This window comes from Siphateles boraxobius, unplaced genomic scaffold, assembly GCF_051911475.1.
Source record: "Siphateles boraxobius isolate OS27281-9 unplaced genomic scaffold, OSU_SipBor_1 7, whole genome shotgun sequence".
In the NCBI taxonomy this organism is placed as follows: domain Eukaryota; kingdom Metazoa; phylum Chordata; class Actinopteri; order Cypriniformes; family Leuciscidae; genus Siphateles; species Siphateles boraxobius.
The window spans coordinates 29,062,656-29,089,012 of NW_027509197.1; positions in this window are offsets into that span (position 1 = coordinate 29,062,656).

A 26,357-nucleotide genomic window follows, 5' to 3' on the forward strand; every position below is an offset into this window, starting at 1 on the left:
GGTGGAGGGCCGGGGGAGAATCTTTTGTTCTCCACTCCCCGCTGCTCACCCACGGGTGGGCAGCACCCTAATGTGGTTAAAGAAAGAAGTGACATTTCCATCCCTGAGCACACAGAGTTCTCGGACGACACGGTGCACCGCCCCCGAGCCGTGCACCCCTTGTCCTCCTCTGTCCCAGAGCCGGTTGACAGTCCTCTGTCAGGGCGCGGTTAATGACTGTGCCCACACACCGGGCCGCTATGCCGTCCACGTCTGGGCCAGTCATTCCGCCCTGCTGCACCACCGGTGGTACAGTTCTTGGGAGCATGGCTAGAGCTTCCCCACCTGTCCCGCTGGGTCGCGCGGACGATCAGGCTCGGCTACGCGATTCAGTTCGTGCGGTCTCCTCCCCGCTTCAGGGGAGTCCGCTCCACTTTGGTCAGTTGCAATGCCCCAATCATGAGAGCAGAGATCGCTACCCTGCTGGCGAAGGGTGCGATCGAGACCGTCGCTCCGGCCGAGATGAGGACCGGCTTCTACAGCCCGTACTTCGTTGTCCCAAAGAAAACCGGTGGGTTACGGCCAATCCTGGACCTGCGCGTGCTGAACCGTTCCCTTCACAGGCTGCCGTTCAAGATGCTCACTGCCAAACGCATTTTCGAATGTGTGCGGCCCCAGGATTGGTTTGCAGCGATCGACCTGAAGGACGCCTATTTCCACGTCTACATTCTCCCTCGACACAGACCGTTCCTACGGTTTGCTTTCGAGGGGCAGGCATACCAGTACGCTGTTCTCCCTTTCGGGCTAGCCCTGTCTCCTCACGTCTTCACGAAGGTCGTCGAGGCAGCCCTTTTTCCCCTTTGGGAACACGGGGTTCGCATCCTGAACTATATAGACGACTGGCTGATCCTAGCTCAGTCTCGAGACCAGGTTTGCGAACACAGGGACCTAGTGCTCCAGCTCCTAGCTCGTCTGGGCCTTCGGGTCAACTGGGAAAAGAGCAAACTTTGCCCCGTGCAGAGGATCTCTTTTCTCAGTATGGTTATCGACTCGGTCGCCATGTCCGCGCAGCTTACGAGCGAGCGCGCGCAGTCACTGCTGACTTGCCTGAGACAGTTCGAGGGCAAGAGTGCGGTTCCACTGACACTTTTTCAGAGGCTCCTGGGGCATATGGCATCTGCAGCCGCGGCAACGGCGCTCGGATTGCTTCATATGAGACGCTTCAGCTTTGGCTTCGAGGCCGAGTCCCGAGGTGGGCATGGCAACACGGCACCCTCCGAGTAAGTTACTCCGACCTGCCGTCAGACCTTCACCCCGTGGTCGAACCTCAGTTTTCTACGGGCCGGAGTGCCCCTGAAATGAGCTTTGCGGCCTGTTGTTGTCATGACAGATGCCTCCTCCATGGGTTGGAATGCCATGTGCAATGGACGTGCTGCCGCGGGCTCCTGGACAGGACCCCAAAGCCTCTGGCATGTCAATTGCCTCGAGTTGCTGGCTGTACGTCTTGCTTTGCGCTGCTTCCGGGCCGTGCTCAAGAACCAACACGTACTAGTCCGTTCAGACAATACTGCCACTGTAGCGTACATCAACAGTCAAGGTGGTCTACGCTCCCGCCGTATGTCGCAACTCGCCCGCCACCTCCTCATATGGACTCAGAAGAATCTGAGGTCGCTTCATGCCATTTATATCCCCGGAGCCCTGAACTGTGCAGCCAACGAGCTCTCACGGCTTCAGCCCCTCCCGGGAGATATGCGACTCCATCCCCAGTCGGTTCAGCTGATATGGGACCAGTTCGGGGACGCACAGATAGATCTGTTTGCCTCTCACGACTCGACCCATTGCGCCCTGTTTTATTCCCTGACCGAGGGCACGCTCGGCACGGATGCACTGGCGCACAGCTGGCCGCGGGGCCGCAAATATGCGTTTCCCCCGGTGAGCCTTCTCGCGCAGACCCTGCGCAAGGTCAGGGAGGACGAGGAGCTGGTGATTCTGGTCGCGCTGTACTGGCCCGCCCGGACCTGGTTCTCCGAACTAGTACTCCTCGCGACAGCACCTCCTTGGCCGATTCCCCTGAGGAAGGACCTCCTTTCTCAGGGACGGGGCACCCTATGGCACCCTCGTCCCGTTCTTTGGAACCTCCACGTGTGGCTCCTGGACGGGACGAGGCAGGTTTGAGTACCCTACCACCAGCGGTGGCAGCTACCATAACTTCCGCTAGAGTGTCGTCCACTAGACACATCTATGCGTTGAAGTGGAACCGCTTCGTCAACTGGTGCTCTTCTCACCGAGAAGACCCCCGGAGATGTTCGATTAGTGTCGTGCTTTCCTTCCTTCAAGATGGGTTGGAGCGAAGGCTGTCTCCCTCCACCCTGAAAGTCTATGTTGCCGCTATTGCCGCACACCATGACCCGGTCGAAGGTAAGTCTGTTGGGAAGCACAACCTGATCGTCAGGTTCCTGAGAGGAGCGAGGAGACTGAATCCTCCTCACCCTCTTCTCGTTCCCTCTTGGGACCTCTCCGTGGTCCTAACTGCCCTGCAGAGTGCTCCCTTTGAGCCTTTGCAATCAGTGGAGCATAAGTTCCTGTCTATGAAGACAGCGCTCCTGGTTGCATTGGCCTCCATCAAGTGGGTAGGGGACCTGCACGCATTCTCCGTTGACGAAGCGTGCCTGGAATTCGGGCCGGCTTACTCTCACGTGATCCTGAGACCCCGGCTCGGATATGTGCCCAAGGTTCCTACCACTCCCTTCCGGGGCCAGGTGGTGAACCTTCAAGCGCTGCCCCTGGAGGAGGCAGACCCAGCCTTGGCACTGCTCTGTCCAGTATGCGCTCTCCGCGCCTATGTAGACAGGACGCAGTGTTTCAGGACCTCAGACCAGCTCTTTGTCTGTTATGGTGGGAAGCTGAAGGGAAAGGCTCTCTCCAATCAAAGGTTGTCTCACTGGTTAGTGGACGCCATTGCTTTGGCATACCAGCAGCAAGGTCGACCGTGGCCCCTTGGTGTGACTGCCCACTCCACCCGGAGTGTGGCGTCCTCTTGGGCTCTAGCGCATGGCGCCTCGCTAACAGACATCTGCAGAGCTGCAGGCTGGGCGACACCTAACACATTCGCCAGATTCTACAATCTCCGAGTGGAGCCAGTGTCCTCTCATGTACTCGCTTCAACCAGCTAGTACTGGACCCGCTCAGGTGTCTTCGCTTGCTCGCCATTCCACTCCACGGACTGGATACGTGCGATTTCTCCTCAGGTGAGCTTCTCCGAAAGCCCTGAGTTCCTCCAGCACTCCTGACGTCGGCGCCAGTGTCTATTGCCTGTGCGTCGGCTAGGTGCCTCCCGTGTGCATGGTCCCTCCTCTGAGCTACCCCTACATGTGTAGTTCCACTGTATGCCTCTCTGAGCATGTGTCTTTCCCTTGGCAAGCCACCTTGCCACCCCTGGGGTTGAAATATTCCACCTGCGGCTGGACACCCCAGTGTCCTCCATATGCATCCCTCTGGGTCATATGTGTATTCTCTAAGTTCCCCCCCTCTGGGTTGGCAATACTTGCATATTTACTGTAAGCCAGGGGTTCTCAAAGTTGTCATAGGTGAGGGCCAATTTAGTAACCCAACATTGAACTGAGGGCCGCCAATGGGGCGGGGGAGAAAAAGAAAAAAAACTGAAAAGAAAATCCCATTTGAAATAATTTTAATGACCAGATTGCATCTCTACAGTTTACATTTATTGCAATTAACACATTTTAATTCATAACTGAGGCAAAACCTGGCGAGTTTTTTTTTAACAGAAACTTTTAAAATAGAAGCTTACCAAACAAGTCATCATCATTCATATCTATCATTGCCTGTCATTATTGCAGATTTTCGCAAATGTTTTGCGCTATTATCTATTTTTTTAAACCCGTAACTGAAAAACGAAAAACTGACGGTTGTTGTCTTTTTAAAACGCAAAGTTGAACACCAACATTTTAATTTGAACTGGCAACAGAAACTGCTGCGCAAAAAAGTAAATATCGACAGACTTTTTTCAGATTTTTGTTTAAATTACTTTTTGCCCCTTTATTAAACATTTAAAATATTCACAAATTAATATGGAAAACATGTCGATTTTACTGGTTTTCTAAGGCCAAATTAGAACCTGGAATTTATATTTTTCCCGCAGTGCTGATTGAGGAGAGCCATAGGCTATAGCCTGTGTCTCTGGAACCACAGCCCACAGAAAGGTGATTTATGAGTTATAGGCGAATGATAATAAATGTGTCTGAAAAAACAGCGAGGCATTTTAATTGTTTATTAATTATTGTTTTCTAAGTGTCGGCTAAAAACATATCTCTATCTCCGCTGTTAAGCAGATGCGCTTTTAGAGAGAAATGCACCTTTCATACGGATTACATAATCAGAAGGTATTAGCTTTCGATTAGAATTTGTTTAAAAGTGGACATTTCAAGCTTTAGCCTACATAGGCTATATTTTGTTTCAGTTATCGCGCTCCAGTTCACGGAGATCATGAAAGCGCGTAGGCTAGCTACTGATTGTTTTATTTTATTTTACAAAAGCACAATGTTTTCTTTGTATTATGAGTTTACACAAATAAAAGTAGTTGCAAATAATGTATTATTATTTTCTGTATGACCAGAAATGATACAGTATTTTAAGTTGTCTCCACTGTTGATAGGAAAATGCAAGTGTTCGCGCCGGCGAAAAATTTGAAAGGTAATGGAAACGCGGCTATTAATAAGCTTGTCATTAAGTCACACTGAATATTGATTACTTGGTCACCAACCCTTTTAAATTGCAATGGGATTTGTGGTGCTGTTTTCGGCCGCTAAACACCACTAAACGGATAGATTCATTTTTTCAAAGCAATGTACAGTTTTACAGATGTTTTTCAGATGTTATCGCGGGCCGCCAGAAATGTTTCGGCCCGCGGGCCGCACTTTGAGAACCTATGCTCTAAGCTATGGGATATGCTCCCCAGTGTACCTTGGTAATCCTGTGCTAAATAGGAGTCCTTAGTCCGTGCCAGTCTCACGACAAGGATCTCAGATTTACGCAGGGCACTGGAAGACAGCCGAGAAGGTGGCGTGATTAGACTGGTAACCCCATTCGTCGTCATCCGACGTAACTCAGAGTGACAACGAAAGGGAACGTCTTGGTTACGTATGTAACCCTCGTTCCCTGAGTAGGGAACGGAGATGTTGCGTCTGCCTGCCACTTTCCACTGTACCGCGGGGATCGCCTGAGCTCGGTCTTGGCTCCTCAGCGAAGAAACATATCTGCATGTTGCCGGCTTCCTCCTTTTATACCCACGAGGTGGGGCGGAGTTACGCTATGCAAATTCCGCAGACCCATGGCATTTCTTTGCCATTGGCTCGTTTTGTAATACTCGAAGTTGATAGGCTTTCTAAGCGAAACCCCATTCGTCGTCATCCGACGTAACGTCTCCGTTCCCTACTCAGGGAACGAGGGTTACATACGTAACCGAGACATTTTCCAAACTTAATGTTGGAACATGGCTGTGGAAATTTTAACTCTAATGTTGGCCAATGGAGTCTGGCTCAGGATGGCTGTTCTAATTCATCCTAAAGGTGTTCAGGTCTGTGTTTGTGACGGTTAGTCAAGTTTAACGCAGTAAATCTTTATGGATCTTGATTGATTTGCTGAAGCAGAAAATGCCCTATAAAGGGATATTTGTTATATATAAAAATAAAAAATAAAGCATCTTTATCATATCTCTGATGTGTATGCTTTTGCATCTTTGTGTAGGCTGTTTTGAGGATTATACATTTCACATAGTTCTTTCAATGATAAAATGAATAATTATGTTGTTGAACAACTATGGTGTCATACTTTATCTCCTCACTGTTATGATAAAAGCTTGCTAATGACGATATCAAATGAAACCTGCCATCGATTTGTTAATGGAGCTGGCTGGTTTTATTCATAGGACAAAATTCGGCATCTGTGTAATAAAAGTAAGCCAGAAACCAAGTATTCATTATAGCAATCAATAATGGGAGGAAAAGACATGGTAACAATGAACAGCATTCTGCACACTGGCACACAGATTTATGTTTCTCATTTAACAACTCAGCTATATTCATGTGGATCCATCATTTATGCTTATCTGAAATAACTGAGACACAATTCATCTGGATAGAGGCGAAGTGGAAATAGATATTTCCATTTTCATTGTCCTAGACAATGAAAAAGGTAAATCACATGACAATGACAATTTCATGGATTGTGATTCTTGAGTTAAACAATACACAAGACATCTAGATTGACTTGTATTTCATGTGTGATGAAAATGTTTTTAACAGCTCTGTTTTAAAGACTTCTGATGGTGACTGAAATATGATGTATATTGTTTAGTTGCACTAAATAATATCTTTATGACGTGCATGCATTATTCAGTTAACGTCTGAACAAGTGAAATGAAGAGAAGGATCAGGAACATTTGTAATAAGAGCATGATTCCTGCTGTATTATTCAGTTTCATCTTGCGTTCTTTATTTCTACAGATACAAATGACAGATATACAGGAGCTTTTAGAACAGGAAGACATACTTCAGAAGAAAGATTTGACTTCTGTTTCCAAGCCTTAATAAATGTCACTGTACAGGACAGGTGCTTCAAAGTTTTAAGGTTTCCATGTCCTTTTCATAAGTTTTTGACAGCAAGAACCTATGCCAAAGAGAATATTTTATTAAGTCATGAATATGAGTGTGAATGAGTGTAACATTTCCTCAAAAACAATGAAAAATGTCTACCATTATGCCAGAAGTAAATGTATGCGCTAGAGCTCTAAAGTTTGGAAGTTTTTGAAAGAAGTCTCTCACCAAAGCTGCATTTATTTCATAACAAAAATGCAGTAAAATAGTAATATTGTGAAATATATTACAGTTTGATACAGACGTTTTCTATTTTAAAATGTAATGCATTCCTGTGATGAAAAAGCTGAATTTCAGCATCATTACTCCAGTCTTCGGTGTCACATGACCCTGATTTGGTGTTTAAGATAAATTGGAAACTGCAGCTTAATATATATATATAAATATATATATATATATATATAATATATATATATATATATATATATATATATATATATTTATTTATTATTAATTATATATATATATATTATTTTTTTACTGTGAAGTGATTTTCTCGTGATTCTCTGATAGAAAGTTTAAAAGAACAGCATTAGAATATATTTGTGTAACATTATAAATGTCTGCACTGTCACTTTTTATCCATTTAATGCGTATACTGAATAAAAGTATATTTCTTTTTCACTTACCCCAAACTGTTGAACTGTATTGCAAGACAGTTTTTCTTTATGCTCACTGTATACAGTTCCTTTCATATAAGTCCTTCAAGCCATTTTACTGCAGATATTTGAGCAATCACTATCACAATATCAATTTTAGTTCATTTCAAAGACCCCTTTGGTTGCACAAAAAGGTCACTTTGTGAGGTATCACATCTGATCAGGTCAAACCTTCTCTCATGGAGACTAAAGAGCTGACCTTCAAAGATTTCAGAGCACTTTGGCTGAAATGAAAGAAAGTGTGCAAACAACAGACACCTCTTCAGGGTTTCATAGATTGAGTCTCTGTGGGAGATCGGTTATAAGTTAGCCCCATGTCCAAACGAAACTGAAAGGTGCTGTTAGCAGTAAGCTATAGACTCAACACCATGCTAACACCAACCCTATAATCACACATGGTGGATTGAAACTGAAAAGTATATCAATAGCACATACTGGTCAAACCACTCTAGCATTTAAAAAATATATATCTGCCTGGTAATGCACACATCAGATTGCTGTAAACATGATCTGCAAATGATTCTCTTCAACACAGCATGTAACACATATGACAGAAGCATATAGCTTATTGGCAGTAGTGGGAAGTGATGTGATAAGTCTAAGCCACATAGTGTGCAAGTGTGAAAGGGACTTCCTGTAAGAAGCTGTCATCTCTCTCACTCCAGGCAGTAAGATAAAACAGCAGGGGAGATGATAGGCAAGACACAGTCAAACGTTTCTATTCTGAACATCTGCACTTCAAACACTGATGTGACAAAACTCAGGACCAGCTTTCTATACATGAAACCTCAATGCTTTTTTCTGACATTTTTAGGATCTTTGTTGTGGTCTTTTTAGCCAAAATCTCACTCTGGCGCTGTCATCAACTTCCATCAAAATCCATCATCATTTACTAACCCATATGTCTTTCAAAACCTGTGATTTTTCTGAGATGTACAATTGCCTTCTCGGAAGATTAAACAAGCCAAATGTCATATGGACTGCATGCCATTTTAAATGTTATTTGCTAAATTATGCTATAATTATGCTCAATAGGAGCACATAAAATGGTACATTGCAACATAGGCTCGTTGGAAAAACCAACACATTCTCACTCCCAACTCATCACATCAACTCTTGGTCAGGACCTTTTTAACTCACAGGTCACAGGCCGTAACGCATGTAGTTTTTCAACGTGCAGGGTACTCCGTTGCTTTCAGTTGTTTGCCTCATGCGTCAGCTTAAGACGTAATTAATTATTAGCATTTGTAAAAGTAGAAGATATTGAAGATATATTGAAACACGTAACCCCAAACCTACCCATTTCCTGACAATATAAAACACATAACAGGCAAAGTGCAGTCACAGATATTTATTATTGCAAAAACTGACCAAAAACACAATTCGTGATGCATTTTAAGTTCTGAAGCCATACAATATCTTTATATGAAGAACAGAGTGGAATTTAAGGTTTTAATCCCTGAAAATGATCCTGCTCCGTCAATGAACACAGTCATATCAGAGACAAGTGATGAATGGATGTCAATGTAGGAGAGGCTTTGCTACGCTGATTATTATTTATTTATTTTTTGTGAGGAAATAGCTTGTTTAATGAATCGACAGCCCGTCGGCTAATCTTCAAAATTTTATCAACATTTCAACAGAGTTTACACCGGATTTGACTTGGGAAAGGCATTGCAAAAAAAAACAAAAAAAGATTATGCTAGCATTTCTCAAAATAAGCTGTTGTCTTCAAGAACCTTTAGGAGATTTATTTCAAATAGTGTACAACTCAGATTGATCCACACTTCATTCTAAAACTGATCTCTGTAACACTCCCTGGAAATTGATGCACATGCTATTTTCTCTGGCGATCATGCCTGCAGACAGAATAGAATGAAACATTTCACCTTCCTCTGTATCAATAAATATAACATGAACTTTTCACAACTGACAATGATTTCCTCTTCTATTTCCAGAGGAGGTTTAGACTCAATTCCATACATGCACACATCCAAAAGATATCACAAGGATTGAATTAGGGTTTGTTGTATCCTTCTAAAACAGCCCTCTCTAAATAACTATTTCCAAACAGCGACATTTTTTAATTGTTATTATTACTGTTCAGAACGATAATTTAATGTTTTTGCCATATATACAAATTAATAAAATGGGTTAATAAAATCGTACTCTTAAACGATTAACCCTTCAAAGTCGACTGAAGCTCTAGAGCATCAAAATGCACTCCCCTTACAAATTTATTAATAACTTCAGAATGGATCAAGGTATTGACTTACTTTTTTTTATTAAAAAGCTGAAATTCGCCTGCGTAAAACGAGACTGGCTGTGTTCTTCAATGCTGACAGAAATAATTACTTGAAGATCACTGCTTTCTTAATTGATAAATAGTGTAATCCTTCATGCCATTGTTTTAAATTAATTTATTAATTAATAATCAACTTTACTCATTCAGTAAAAGAGTGCTTTAGTTGCTTAATGAATATTGTTGTAATATATTGCTATGGTATTTTACTGGCATTGGTATTCGTCCATTACTGGCAAACCTAATCTAACACCTTTAAGTCCTCCGATATAACATTGCATGATCAGATATCAGAATTATAATTCTCCCATTCTGAATTCTATTGGGCTTAAAATTGTGCTTTTATTGGCTGTTTCTTTCTTTCACTTATACAGTAAGAAAGCAGTGACTTGAAGGGGAACCATCATTAATCTTATGGAATAGTGGACACACTATATGTGCCTGTGTCACTGATTAGCAAACTCATCTGTCTTTTTCCTGTCTGTGGCTTCACCTCCCACTGAATTTGATGGATCGTCCTCTTCTTCAGCAGTCCGGTGGTGCAGTCAGCGTGAGGACCAGATGGGAGAGGTGGAAACCGTCACCTTACACACAACGGTAGTCTTCTTTCAAACAGATCTTTAAAAACAGACTGAAGGCTTTACTTTGTACACTTGAAGTGATGTGCATTTCGACTTAAATATCTGTAATACTCCTAGAAAAAGTAAGTGGAGCAAAAATTATCTTGAAACCTCATTAAAATAATTCTGTTTACATTGCATTGCAAAGTTGAAGCTAGCACGCCATCATTTCAGTAATTACATTTCGCAAATGTGTGCTGTATTTGCCAATATGATAATTAGCAAATATCATTCTCTAGAAATCTTAATCTCCCTCTGAATCTTCAGAATAGTTTCAAACAATCACAATTTGCTCAAAAGACAGAGGACAAATCTGAAAATGAATTATTTCCAGGGAAACATGCAGAAAAATTCATAATTTATTCATGAGAGATGACAATGAATCCAAACAGCCGCATGAATAATTGTGAAGCAATTCAAACATATCTTGAATTACAAGCAAAAACCTTCACTAATGACAAATTACAGCTTGCCAGCAAACGGAAAAGACTGCCATAATCCAGCTCACAGACTGACAACAGAAAGAGAAAAGAGAAGAAAACATGAAAGGGAGGTAGATTCAAAAGGAATCCTGCTGGTTTCCTAGTTCAAGCTGAGGATGAGTGATTTGTGCTTCCATCAGCAGAGACCGGAGCACACTGAGGGAAACTGCTAACCGTGTAGAACAGCAGCTTTCCCTGCTCATCTGACTCAACTCATCCTTGTCAAGGTGGAATGGCTGTTTCCAGGTAAAAAAATAAAAGAAAGGAAAGAACAGCAAAAAGCCTGTCGGAGGATCAAACTGCTATTGTTCTCTGACGATGAGCGAATGTTTTTAATGTAACTCTCTTTAAATACTTTGGTCAGTTCAAGAATAATTTATGCATTTTTATATTATATTGTTCAACTGGTCAAGGTTGATATGAGATTTAGAAAATACTTAGTAATAAGTAATGCAATACTTTTCAGAGAGGTAGTAATGTAATTACACTGTTGAAAGTAGCTATTAATTAATTACATTTTTAGAGTAACTTACCCAACACTGATAGAAACATTTACAGTAGTGGCCAAAAGAGATGTCTGGACTAGGAAAATGGACCCTTTATTCAAATATTTTGTTAAAAATGTGCTAAAAGATGTCATGTTACACTTTATTTCGATAGTCACTTTAGACATTCTACTAACTATGAGTAACTTTTCAACTACAAGTCAACTAATTGTATAATTAGAGCATTAGTAGAGTGTAGTAGACTATCAGTAGACTGTCTACTGGTTAGGGTTAGGTGTTAGGGTTCAGGTTAGGAGAACAAGTTGACTTGTAGTTACTAAGTTACTTATAGTCAGCAGAATATCTGTTGGGGGACCAACAAAATAAAGTGTTAGCAGATATTAAGCAGACAGTCTACTAATACTCTAATGACAGTTAGTTGGCATGTAGCTGCAAAGTTACTTATAGTTAGTTGAATGTCTAAAGTGGACTATCGAAATAAAGTGTTACCGATGTCATACTGTAAACATGTTGTGTGGTTGTGCTTGGAGTCAATTGTTTTATTTGTGATAATGCAAAGAAACCAAATTGTGCGGAAATATAAAAAAACAAGAGGGAACCAACAATATATCAACTGATTATGCTGTGGCCAATGTGAGCTTCTTGATTTTCTATGCATTTTTTGCATAGTAAAATAAAACCTGCAGTAGTTTTGCAAAATAATTTTGTCAGATAAATACCTTAACCAAGTTTAGTGCTTTGTTCTTCACTCAAATTTACAATATTTAAAAAGTATGAAATATTTTCTTCATATTTAGATGGTAACTTTGAACTATTTAAACAAAAAAACAAAAAAACGCTTCAGTGCGCCGGCGCTCTGGCAACGGTTAACAGGTTAAATGAACTTATAGGGTTTTAAAAATGGTAACACTTTACAATAATGTTCCATTAGTTAACTACTTCAGTTAACAAGAACTAAGAATAAATACAGCATGTATTCATCTTAACGTTAATTTCATCATTTACTAATACATTATTAAAATCAAAAGTTGTGTTTGTTTGTTCATGTTAATTTATAGTATATTAACTCATGTTAACAATGTTCAATTGTTAGTTAATGTTTGTTAATACACTAACCGGCCTTATTGGCCACAATACTGTACATGAGCAGTTTGCAAATAATTGTACAAATTTATAGATTTAATTATATACAGTTTTGCATTTTAATTAGAATTTTACTTTTCATTTAAGGAAATGTGTATTGGCACATTGACATTTATGTAAGATTTTATATTTCTGTGTCTCCTATCGAATGGCAACGTGCCAGTAAAAGCCAAGCAGGTTTACACCATTTACACATGTGACCAGTTGTGTCTAGGGTGATACCATGTTTATTCAACAGCAGCTAATGTGGGATTCACACTCAGTTTAACAGATCGCTTTCACCTGACAGACTGCAGCTGGAGGGGCATCATCTCTTCACACTCCAGCAGCCTGACTCACAACAACATGCAAATAATATGCTCGTGTAATCAGCGCTTCATGTCATTTGTTTCCTCACCTGTTACAAATAATCCCGAACTGTGAGCTCTGCGCTACAATCTGAGAGATGCTACGGACTCAGACCATCTGTCACTGATCACATCGTTTCCAAGAGGATTTTTTCACAGGCTCATAAAGGCGTCATAAACAGCTACACATGTTTTGACTGGTGATGATAGCTGTGTGTAAACATGCCCGTTTCTTTAAATGTCTTTACGCTGTACTGTCCCACATCATCAGCCTTTGATGATGTAGGACAGTACACTTTCTCACCCTTTCTCTTTCTGTTTGGCACAAACTAGCTGTAGAGTATTCATGCTGTACAAACATGGATGAATGAACAGGATTAATGTTTGAATGACATGTTCTTTGAGGATTTGTTTTTTCCTATTATACACAAAGGAGTTAGTTACAAAGAGGCGAGGGAGGGGGGGGGGGGCAAATTCATATTAGCTCTACTCACCATAATATAGTAATTCGTAGAAGATGAATTCACATTGTAGGAATTACATTTGGGAGTGAGTGGGGTAAGATGTGTCAAGAGTGTAAACGCTGTTGCCTATATTCTGGATATTACACATTTTGGTAACACTTTATTATGATGGTCCCTTTTAAAAATTTTGTTGACTATAAGTAACTTTGCAACTACATGTCAACTAACTCTCAGTAGAACTGTTTAATATCTGCTAACTCTTTATTTTGATGATGTCCCAACATTATACTGACTATAAGTGACTATGCAACTACATGTTAACTTAATCTAACCCTAACCCTTTACCAGTCTACTAGCACTGTACTAACAATCTAATGTTAGTAGACATTTAGGTGCAAAGTTACTTATAGTCAACAGAATGTGTTTAAGGGACCATCAAAATAAAGTGAAACCCACATTTTTTTGTAGGAGGAAATAGTTTTTTTAAAGGGACATTAGGTAAGAATTTCTCCCATCTAGCGGTGAAATTGTATTTTACATTCAAACGAATTGTGCTCTCCAGTGTCTCGCGTTTTCATATGCGTGTTGCATCTACGGTAGCTGTTATGTACCAAAAGGCTATGACAGGATATCTTCTAATAGCACTTCGTCGAGTTTTCCTTCGGGTGAACAGGTTTGTTATTTCAAACAAACTTCAAATTGACAACGAACAGACGAATGTTACAGTATGAAGTAATGAGTGTCAAAAACATGAACTATTGCAATTAGTATGCCTTGTTTACTTGTTATATTTGTTGAAGTATGTGCATTGTTAGATATCATCATCATAAAATGATTCAACAGTAGGGAGAGGAAGAAGTAGAGGTAGATGAAGAGGACAGACAGAGAGGCAGTGGATCAGTGGGATCTAGGCGACGAGGTGGACGATGAGGAAGAGGAGGAGAGTGAGAGTCAATACAACGACGACAAAGATGCCCAACAGCTACAAGAGCTACATACAGAATTTATGCGTCTGTATTATTCAATGTGATGTCACAGTATAAATGATGAATAACAGAAAATATCAGATACCATAAAGATTGAAGTAGCTATCCAAACAATGCAAGAACAATCATATGCTCTATTAAAATATTTGTATCGAATTTCTAGCTTACAAAAGTAAACTTACAAACTTTTTTAGTGACTTCTCTACCTTACTCAATAGCTGCTATTCATCAAAGAGCCTGTTTAACTTTTACCTGTAAATTTTCTTCTGTCTATATAATAAAGTAAACAACCAAGCAATTAAAAAAAAAACTTGTAATTAAGACTGTAACATTGACTTACCTGTCGAGGAGAAAGCAGGCAACTTCAGCGTCTCTTTTGAATTCTTTCTCCTGCATTAGCTCTTTCCACCGGGAAAAAGCAATCCCGACATTCACAATCCCGCAATCCCAGTGGCTCAGCATAGGTATGGTCCGCCATTAAAAATAAAAGTGACAAGCGCCTCTCACTGCTCTGCTCCTCCGTTTCTGCTGCTTTCAGTTACGTCACGCTGGCTCTGTACGAAAACGCGTTGGCGTACTTTTTGTCCCTCTCTGCTATTATAGTTTTTCAAGATGGCGGAACTACATGGAAGCCTCCGTGGACCTACCCGTCCCATGTATATAAATATAATAAATTCTTCGTTTACGAGGATAAATCATATAATTGGCAGAGGTATTTGTACACCATTGGGGACATATTTAGGAATAAAAATATTGATTTTAGATTATAACTTACCTAAAAAGTTACTTATAGTCCCTTTAAAGGAAATAATATGCATATTCATAGTGATGTCAATAACCACTTTGGCTTCCATTAGTGTGAAGAACATTTTAATAATCTGACAAATCTTTTCCACTATAAAGAAGCCTTTGTGACATGGAAATGTTCCATAGATGTTAAAAGGCACTTCATGGAACCATCGGTGCCAACAAAGGACCTTTATTTTTAAGATTGTACTCAGAATTAAGCAGACATGGAAGGAAAACACTTCAGTTCATCGGTTTCCAGATGAAGTAATCAAACCCACACAATTCAGTGTGGATTCAAGAGGGCCGATTTCATCTTTGGATAGTTTAAGTGGATATAAATCATTTAAATATGTTTTGTTAAACATAGTTTTGTGGTTTTACTGCAAATAGCAAAAGCTAGTTTAATCTAATCATGGCAAGATGTCACATTAAGTAGAGATATTACCACCACATATTAATGTATATCAGGTTCTCGATTCTAGGTATTTACTAAGATCATTACATTTTCACCAAGATATGACATTTGGCTCAGAGGCAGAAAGGAATGCAATTACACAGAATGTTAAATACACAAAGTATTTCAATAAGCACTGCTAAATCTCCAAGGCTGCACATCTGAGCACTGTTGTACTGCAGTACATCCATCTATTTTATACATGCAGTGAGATTCGAGTCTGAGCTCCCAGCACATGTACCTATTATCTGTGTCACAATCAGGCCTTGTGCTCTGGGAAAAACACTTCTGTCAAGAGCCTGAGCGAGAAAATCAGCTAACATCCATAATTACCTTGCCCATTTGGCTGTTGACAATTGAACTTCTTTAATCAAAACACAGCAGGCTCAGACTCCGCTCATCAGCAATAACAAGCTGGCCGAATGCTGAGGTTTTCCCAGCGGACACGCTGTATCCATCTTACTGTTGGTATACTATTCAGTAGTGCAGTGTTGCAGTCTTTGATTTACTGTCACTGCCAAAGGTGTTGGTTGTAAGTGATAGCAAGATTGCACACATGGATTAATAGCCCATGTTTGCTGTCTTTTACAGCCAGCACCTTAGTTGGTGTTCCCGTGAGAAAATGTGGGGGAAAATTCAATATTGATTTAGAAGTAATGCAGGAGACATAGGGACAATAGTTGACACAAGGACTCTATCTAAGAAACTATTTTGAGTCAAAAGTACAATTTCACAAATGCTTGATTTCTCTATCGTGATTTTTGTATGTTGGTTTCAAACAGCGATTTGGTCAAGATGGTCTTCAATTCTGTTAGCCAAATTAAAATGGCAATATCACCATATGTTTTGCTATACACTGTAAAAAAAAGAAAAAAAAAAGTTTTTTTGAAGTTGCAAATAAAACAAATATTATTGGTTTTACAAGAAAATGCTATTTCAATCTTGTAATTCAACGTTTAACTTGCTGTGAAATTTACTAGACATTTCTGAGATCATTTTATTCTATTTTAAACAAAACCAACTATATAATGATGGCAGATTTTAAATTGAATACTATTTTCTCATGATATTGATATTTTTTTATATACCGGGTCAGGGCAATATGTCACATGTGTTAAATGTAAATATAATATATGTAATAATTATTACAATTTCCATTGGCCAGTTGTTTTAATTATTTATAGTCTTAGCTACTTTAGGGTATACACAAACTGACTAACTGACAAAAATAAACCTAAAAAGACATTTTAAAAAACCATGAGCAATATTTACAAGTTAAAAGTATCAATTGAGCTGCCTAATTACACTGTAGTTGTGAAAGAGCTGCATAGTTTTTTCAAAGGCTTACATTCTCTAAAGGTCACCGGCGCAATGTAAGTCTCCCTGCTACTAACTCATCGGAGTATTCACATCATCAAATATATACTCCCCACAGAAATCATGCACTGAAATCCTCTGACATCCCCACCATTCTTGTTGGAGACTCAATAATCAGGGATGTTAGAAACAAAAGGATTAAAACTATATGTTTTCCCATAGAAAGTATCCCCCAGATTCTAAGGGAAAAACCCACAACTGATAAAATCATTCTCTATGCAGGCTCAAATGGTATTCCTAAACAGCAATCTCTAGTTCTATAATCAAAGATCTTCTGGACTGTTTCAACTACCTAAGTCAAGGTGCATATATCAGGCCCCATTCCCACAATCGGATGGGGGCCATTTCATTAGGTTGTTGGCAGTAAACTTGGCTAGCCTCCACATGCGCTGCTCGAGACATGCACTTTACAGAGAACTTCATCTTGTTTTGGGAGCAAAGATCTCTTTTCAAAGCGAATGGGTTTCATCCCTGGGACTCGAATGTTCATTTCCTTCTCTACAGCATCTCTCATCCAACAACAACAGCTTCAGCATGATCAGCACCACCTACATCAAGCAGCTGACCCCACTGTCACAATGACCCCTCCGCCCAGTTGTCACTACACTAAGCAATATGGCTGAAGAAATGAATGATATGTATGGGCTTCTAACCAAACTCAGGAAGCACCGCACCCCAGTATCTTCTCTACAGTGGCAGTGACAGCTCAATGTGCTGTAACTAAAGTATAAAAAAAAGAACACCAGCAAATTAAGAAAATATCTTCATCAGTTTGACAACACGATCTACAATTACGTCTGTGCTATTTGCTGCTCGTTTCTGTATTTGCAGCACATGTTTGGTCAAGCTGATAAAAATGTTTTGTTGGGGTTTTTTTTCTATTTGCATGGGTTTTCTCCAGTTGGTTCTTAGACTGGTTCAGATCCTTTACTTAAGTAGCAGGGAAATCTGCGTTACACTGGATACCTACACCTCCAGGCGTTACATCATATCCTGTGGTGTTCCCCAAGGCTCAATTTTGGGTCCTCCACTGTTTAACTTATCCATGTTTCTTTAAGCTGGTGTAATTTAACAGTATAATATTTCCTTTCACCCATATGCAGAATTGCAGATGACATGCAACTCTATCTTTCACTTGCACATTCCACTTGCATCTATCTTTTAATTTCCACCCTGCTTGATTGCATAGTGAGCATACAATTGTGGATGTCACAGAACTTTCTACAGCTAAACAAAGATAAGAAAGAGGTATTTGTTATTGGTAATGAAGCATGGAGAACATCTATTGCTCCATACCTTGACTCTCTATCTATAAAAGCCAGTGATAGATAGTGATCAGGTCAAGAACTTACGAATTATGTTTAACAGTGACCATAGTTTTAAAATAAACATATTAGCAATAACAGCATATTATCACCTCAAAAACATTTCCAAAGTACATTATATTCTCTCCCCTTCTGACAAATGAGAAACTTGTTCATGCATTTTTTACATCTAGACTTGACTATTGCAATAGTGTTTTTGCTGGGTTACTAAAAAGCTCTATTAAACACTTACAAAGACTCCAGAATACAGCTGCACGAATGCTAACTCACTTTAAAATGAAAAATCACATTACTCCAACCACTCAGATCCCTTCACTGGCTGCCCGTATCATTCAGAATTTGAATTCAAGTCCCCCTTATTAGGTTTTAAAGGTCTTCATGGCTTGAATCATTTCAGTTCCAAGCTATGGATCTCTCTTCCTGATGAGCAACTCACTATGCTCTTTTAAAAAGTTTCTCAAAACACATGTGTTCAGTAGGGCCTTTCCATGATTTATTTTTTTGGATTTCATTTTATTATCTTATTTCTATTATGTGTGTATGGTTTTATTGTTTTATTGTGTTTGGTTAGGGCTGTCTGGTGGAAGAGTTTGAGAGAATAGGGGAGTGATAATGAGGATGCGCACTCAGGCGTGAGTGAGAAGACAACAGGGTCACTGCGTTTTTAAAAGATGCCAGAGACTGTATTTTTGGTTACTTCTCTCCATTAGGTGTGGAAGGACACTGGAAGCCATCAGACGGAGAGAGTGTATATGGCCTGCTTCACTACATTAGGGATGGAAAGACACTATAAGAAGCCAGGGGTTGCTACTAGCGTTGAGCACAATCCGATGCTCTCAAACTCTTCCATGCATTTGTAGCTTTTAGTTAAAAAAGGTATGAAAAGGTCAGGAAAGTATGTTTTTCTTTTCTCTTAATGCGCACAAGCTTATTTTATTGATTTTTTAATTGTATTTCATTTTATCTTATTTCTATGTGTAACACAGCTCATTGTTATGGGAAGAAGGAGGCGGGAACCGGCGAACATTTAAAGACTTAAATAATAAATAAACAATAAACAAATACAAAATGACAATAAAGACAGCAGCCCGTCACGGACCATTTTTGGCCCAAAAGCCAAAAATGGCATAGGCCAAAAAATACTCACTTATAAAACCGTGCGTACACCAGAACCTGCGCTAAACTACCTTTATAAATCCCAGTCAGAAGATTGTGCGCACATGCGTCTCCTTCCCGAAATATCCATACATAGAGCTTACAACGCCTAGTTTTTATGATGCATATCCTCATCTACATATCCTTTATGCTTATTCATCCACGTGATACCACATTTAACGGTACAAGACATTAGGACAATTTGAGATGGATGTGCTAGTAGCCTATCCTTGCCTTGTTTTTGAATAAATAAATCAAATAGTATAAAATACATTCAGAAAAAGTTTTTCTCAATCTTTTCCACTGGCCAAATAGTATTTTTAATTAATTTATACTGCCCTACAAAGCCAAAAGGCAGTAACTGCATTTTTGGTCAAAAATGAGTTAATGTCATTTTTGGGATATTAAAGACCTCCTTTATCATGTGGATAAGTATCTATACTCAATTTGACTGTTTTTTCGAAAAAATAGAGGGTTGTGTCCACAGTAACTGTAGTTATCATTCTGTGGCTTTGATCTTCGACGCAAAAGTCCAGTTACGTACTCTGCCTTTGTTAAGCCATTCATAAAAGAGATGTTACGGTGCCACCTTGCAGTTACGATTATCTGCCTTTGTTTTACTGTCCATAAAAATTTGCCGCGCTTCAGTTACTGTCCATAATTGTCACTAAATCACTTACTTCTACACAAATATCCAAATAAAAAACGAGCTGTCAAATGTGTTGAGTGGTTGTTTTATCAAGTGTTGAACTACTGTAAGAATGGCAAATTGCTCTCAAGGGAGAATGATGGTGGAGTTGGCGTTGAAAAGAAGACATGAAGACCAAGGTAAGAAATTATCTTATAAAATAATGCATTAGATGAAGTATGAAAGTGCCATATACTTAACGTTAATTTAGAATTGCTAGGACAAGCAACTGACGAAGAAGCTAACAAGTCTACTTAATAGCCAGCACACCAACACCAACCAAAACATGGTCAACAGATACCTAGACAGCATGACATCTAATACTTAAATAATTAAAAATCACTCAGCAAACCATTCTGTGCCGACAATCCAGAGGTGCAGACGTTGCAGGAATGTAGCCTATTCAATGTTGACATGTTAGCCCCAGCCTAGCTATCATGCTACACATTACTGCACGGCGGCAGTAAACAATCATATCCTACCTTTTCTTGTAACTCCATAAAATCCATTGCAATACACGTCATCTACGATGTTTCCACAATCCTCAAAGGTTTTGAACATAGTCCGTATCCCTTGCTGGTTTAACGTTGTTTTTATCTCTATCCATGAATTTCAAACCATCCATTAATAAGTCAAGTCAAGTCAAGTCAAATATATTTATATAGCGCTTTTCACAATACAGATTGTATCAAAGCTGCTTCACAGTTTCAATCAAAACAACTTAACAATGTTTGTTTATTACTGGAAAAAAAGACATCCTAGTTTGGTAGAGCTGATCAATGGTATGATTGGTTAATTAATTTGAATAAATTGATATATTTGCGTTCTCTTTCAAATAAATGATTGTTTTTAATTATCAGAGATAGTTTTTATATTTATTCACACTGTACACACTTGTGTCACCTATCTGTTGGTTTTGCTGCACACAAAATTGAAGTTTTTTAGTTTACGCATTGACTCCAACTGAATGCACTCCCAGCACTGGATAGCAACAATGACATGTCTAAGTATTTGTGTGTCATCTAAAACAAATGCCATGATCATTAGACTTTAATGAAGGTGATCAGTTAATTATCTTCTAAATGGTGGTAAGCAAATATTGATTATATGTCAGTTACTGCCTTTTGCCTTTGCACGACTCCTTATTTTTTAGTAAATAATTCAAAGGCAGAGTACAGTATCTGACAAATAAGGGTCAAAGGTCAACTTTGAGCACAAGATTTTTTATATACACACATTTCTTCATCTGGGCAACAAGTCACCAGATTTTCATTGCTCTACCTATAATACATTTGTGTGGACAAAACAAAAAACTTTAAAGTCATTTTTCTCAGTTTGACACTCTGGTCAGTTACTGCTTTTTGCCTTTGTAGGGCAGTATAGGTTTAATGGAAACAGATAGGCCTTGTTGTGCATTATTTGCACGAAAATATTTTCTCAGACAATCTGCTATTATCATGACAAGCAATTCTTTCTGTAGTTAAAACATTAAAACACAGCATGCCACAGGAAAAGTGCATCGAAACCACTACAAATATTTACATTTTTTGATTATACAAAATGTTGTAACTTCACAGTAATGATTTTGATTTTGTATAGGCTAAGTGTTTAACTCCATTAATGAGAATGGCTTGTTTAATCTAAATGTTTATATCAGAAATAATACATAGTTTAAATCATTATTTAATTTTTTGTATACTGTTATTGTGAACATGCACTGCATTTATGATTAGGACTCATAATGAAGTCTTCTTCATTTCCTGATAGCAATCACCAGAGCCATAGAGAGAAAGAGTTGCGACACACTTTGATGTCGCCGCTATGACTGTCACGTGGTTCATGTTCCAAAACATACGCTGACTGTCATGTTCTTCTATGGGACAGACAGCAGCGATTACATTATTGAACGGTAAATATAAAATAAAACACACACCCAAGTACTTTTTCAGCTGTTACTGCATTATTGCATTTAGTTAATGTCAGTTTTGCATTTGGAGAGGCTGGGTGACAACAAAATACTGTATATTACTTAGATAAGTTTTAGGGTTTTTTTGGAGGGAAAAGCTTAGTGTTCATGTTTGCATGGGTAGTAGCACTGGCTTTAGCGGCTCATCTGATGATGGGCGTCTCATGATATTTATTTTAGCACAACTGGGCTGTATTAGGCTATTGCTCCGTGATCTTGCTCATAAATTCCGATTCAGCCATTAGCCTACCTTTGTGATCACGCAAAGAGGTCTGCAGTGGCGGATCGTTCAGAATTCCAACCAACATAAAATATAAATAATTACGCTGTGCATGTACAAATTAATGATTTAGGAGGGAAATGGACTGCTCCCATAACGTAGAAAGCAACGACTATATTTGCAGGAATGTTCGGTAAATATTAACTTCATAAAATGAAACCGGAGAGATAGTTAATGAGTGAATTAACTATGTTCCTAAATACGTAGCTAAATAACTGTTAACGGGATTCATTTCAGTATGGCTAATGTACCCCTTCATCCTACCCTAATCATAGACTAAACCATTCATTAGAAAACACACACAAATACATGTATACGATGTACTGTGTACAGTAGGCTACACATGTATATATATATTTCAATCACACATTACTAACCCTAACCCATACACATAATATATTAATTGTGTATTATTAATATATATATATATATATATATATATATATATATATATATGAATGCATGTGTATTCATGTAGGCCTATATGTATTACACAAACACACATTTTGACAAATATGCATATACACACATAACCCTAACCCATTTAAATAAATTAATTGTGTGTGTGTGTGTGTGTGTGTGTGTGTGTGTGTGTGTGTGTGTGTGTGCGTGTGTGTGTGTGTGTGTATATGTAACATTTTATATATATATATATATATATATATATATATATATAAATTATTATTAATAATATTATATACTATATACATCAGGTTACCGTAAGTTAGCTAACGTTAGTGTAACTTAAACTATAGCTGCAATTAACCTATTATCTTCCAATTAACATTAACAAAAACTGGCTACATAAAATATAACTACTGACTAGATTCACGAGAGGTCGGCTAATGTGTGTAAAAGTAAAAAAATACAGTAATTTCATTAATTTACCAGCGAGCGTACTTCGAAAACACTGAAAATGAATGGGGTTCAATGCTGGAACTATCAGTGTTTGGAACTATTGGCTGCTCCACGACACGCGTTACTTCCGCATTCCAAAGTTCCTATGGCGGTCTATGGGAGTGTCGCAACTCTTTCTCTCTATGGCACTGGCAATCACTATGTATAGCGTTCTAAATGTATTTTTATAATCTACATCATACATCAAGGGGTAGGACAGTAAAATGTTCATTCAATCATTTCATTCGGTCATCAGTGCGTTTCACGCAAGATGTGCAGACAGAGTGAGAATGCAGGCAAACAACCTAACATTCCTTCTGAACCGACAACAAGTGGCATCTACATTTCAGGTTTGACAGTACATGTAGCGCTGACATTGCCCTATGCAGATAATTCAGTGAGATTCGACTGGATTTGCTGCTATATCCTGAAATCACATATGAATAAAGCTGAAATACTGTGCATTCATCGTGTATGTCAACTGGTAAACTCCTGATCTGGAGTCATTTCACAATCACAAACTTATGTATGCAAGCAAGCACTTCTGTTTTTCCCCTCACTGTACTGTAAAGTGTTCTCACCGGTGAATGACACACGATGTAATCTAATAATGTTGTCTCTGGTAGTCTCACTTCTGGTCTGAGTGTGTTCATGTGTTTGGGAGGAGGTGTGGCTTTGGACAGCGATTTGCAGGGAGGGTGGATCGTAAGCTTTCAATGCTAGTAGGCTAAAGTTAGCATTTCCTAGATCACCTATTGCACATTTAAGCAACATCCACTAAAGTTAGTTCCAGGAATAAAATATAAATCTTTTTACAAACTACCAACCAAATTCAACCCAGCTTTCAATGCACTTTTAAATCAATGCTAACTTTTGTCTACAATGTTTTAGTTTTCAGTGTCAGCACATTAATCATGCCTTTCATATTATGCTTCTATTATAAACCGTGAAGTGATCTTCTAACCTTCTAAAGCTAGTTTTATGTGCTTTTTATCCTTCATTTGTCTGTTTTTGAGGCAATGTTTTACATCCTAGAACCTCTCATGTCCACTGCCATCAAGGAGCTGATATTTATGCATAGCTGAGTGTACGACTTGAAATGCAGGGTGAAAGCACAGTAATTATCTTCCAGGGCAATCAGACACTCTTATCTCCAACGATACGTGGGCTGTTATCTCTTGCTTTGTTATCTATAGGACATTTTAGTGGTCTGCAGTATATATTTTCAGACGAATTTCATCAATCCCCATTAGAGCAAATGACCTACAATCAGAGCTTTTGTCCTTGAAACATTTGTTTTTGCCACTTAGAAATATAAACATATGTCTGGTGATTATAACTAAATGAAAATACACAAAATCTTTGGAAGAAAACAAGAGGAGGGGGGGGCGAGGGGGTGCAATTTTGTGTCATTCCCAAGTGGTTATGCTTTCTATAGGCCTATATAATATCCTTGGCCATGGAATGATGTCATTTTAAATTATTTTCCTCAAACATTTTCAAGCAAAAAATCATCAAAAATTAATAACATGAAGACATTGATGAGGATTTATAAGAAACCACTAATGCTATTTCCTCATAATTATCCTAGACTTCTTTCCGGTGGGAATATATATATATATATATATATATATGTGTGTGTGTGTGTGTGTGTGTGTGTGTGTGTGTGTGTGTGTGTGTTTTATGTGTAACAGTACTGTTAAAGGCGCGTAAAGGAGCAAGACCTGGGCTCCAGCAATTGATGGTGAGTTGGCTGGATTTTCTCTGGTATTTCTACAGAAACTATAATTTGTCACAGTGCCTCCAAAAATGTAGCCTAATCTATACACAAAGGGAAAAAATGATTTGTGTAAACAATTACCCTTGATTACATAAAATGCTATTTCACTATTTGCTATGAGCTTATGGGCTGTTTTCTTCCTACAACAATAGCGTATTCAAATTACTGTATGAACATATAGAATGAAACAAATACACAAGTAGTAACAAATAGAGACTTATTTATTTTACCCAAAACAAAAACCTTAAACATAAAAATAAAATATCCCTTTTTTTAGAAGAAATAAATTGAAACCACCTTTTTTATGGTGTCAGTAAATTATAGAACGAACACAGAGTAAGGGGAAACAAACAGTCTTAGGTGGATAATACAAGTTATATACCTGATTTAAATGATTTGAAATTGACCTTTCACAAAGACCCGCCCCTCTTAGTTACTGTTGCTACGTCCGACAAGCCGTTCCGCTCTCACTCCAAATGTTTTCACACAGTGAAAAATATATTGCGGAGCAAAGAGGACACTGAATATGCGCCAACATACAAAACAGAGCAGCCTACTTTTGGGATGAAATAAAGTCTCATCTTTTACATTTTTATAATTATTATGAAATTAGCACAAATTAAACATGAATGATAATCAGAACTGCAAAAAGATATCAATACACACCATTTTTCAAGTTCAAGTCCACTGACTTTAATCTACTAACTGATTTGGTTTGTTTATCGGACAAAAATGGCGGTATCTGCATTATGATTGGTCAGATCGCCTGTCAATCAAATTCCGGCGAAAGGTCTAAACACTGAGCTCTTAAATTAATATTTTAAACCTTACAACATGATTGCAATGTATAGTCAAAGTCATACGTTTACCTATTGTACATCTTTCAGAATATGCAAGGTAATGTGTTTGAGTCCCTCAGTTGTCACCAGTGCGAAAAAGATGGATCTCACAATCATAGTCACTACTAGTAAGGAGTCAAATATGCAGAAGATGCTGGAAAAGCAAATAAATTGCAGGAGCTGGAGGATTTTTCATCATGAACAACCACTACAAAAAAAACAAGAAAACAAAGAAAACAGTTGTGGATACAAACACAAAATACAAGATAAATTACTTGATTGTAATATTGTGTGTCAGGTAATATTTACAATCAAGTAATTTGTCCTGTATTTTGTGTTTGTATTTTGTCTTGTGGACTAGGCTATTAAACATCTGTTATGTGAAAAAGCTTTTTCAGTGCAGTACTAAATAGAAACAATGTTTTTATGATCCTTCTTATTAATAAATAAATAAAAATTCCATTTTTGAGATTTTGAAAGGTGTATGTAAACTTATGACTAAAGTGTAAATGTAACAAAAATCATTAAATTATTAGACACCAAAATGTTGCTATGGTTATCACTTTCTCATGTTGCTATGGTTACTATGTCAATCATCGCAATTTCAAGACTCACAGGACTAAAATTTAGCTGATTCACTCCCACATT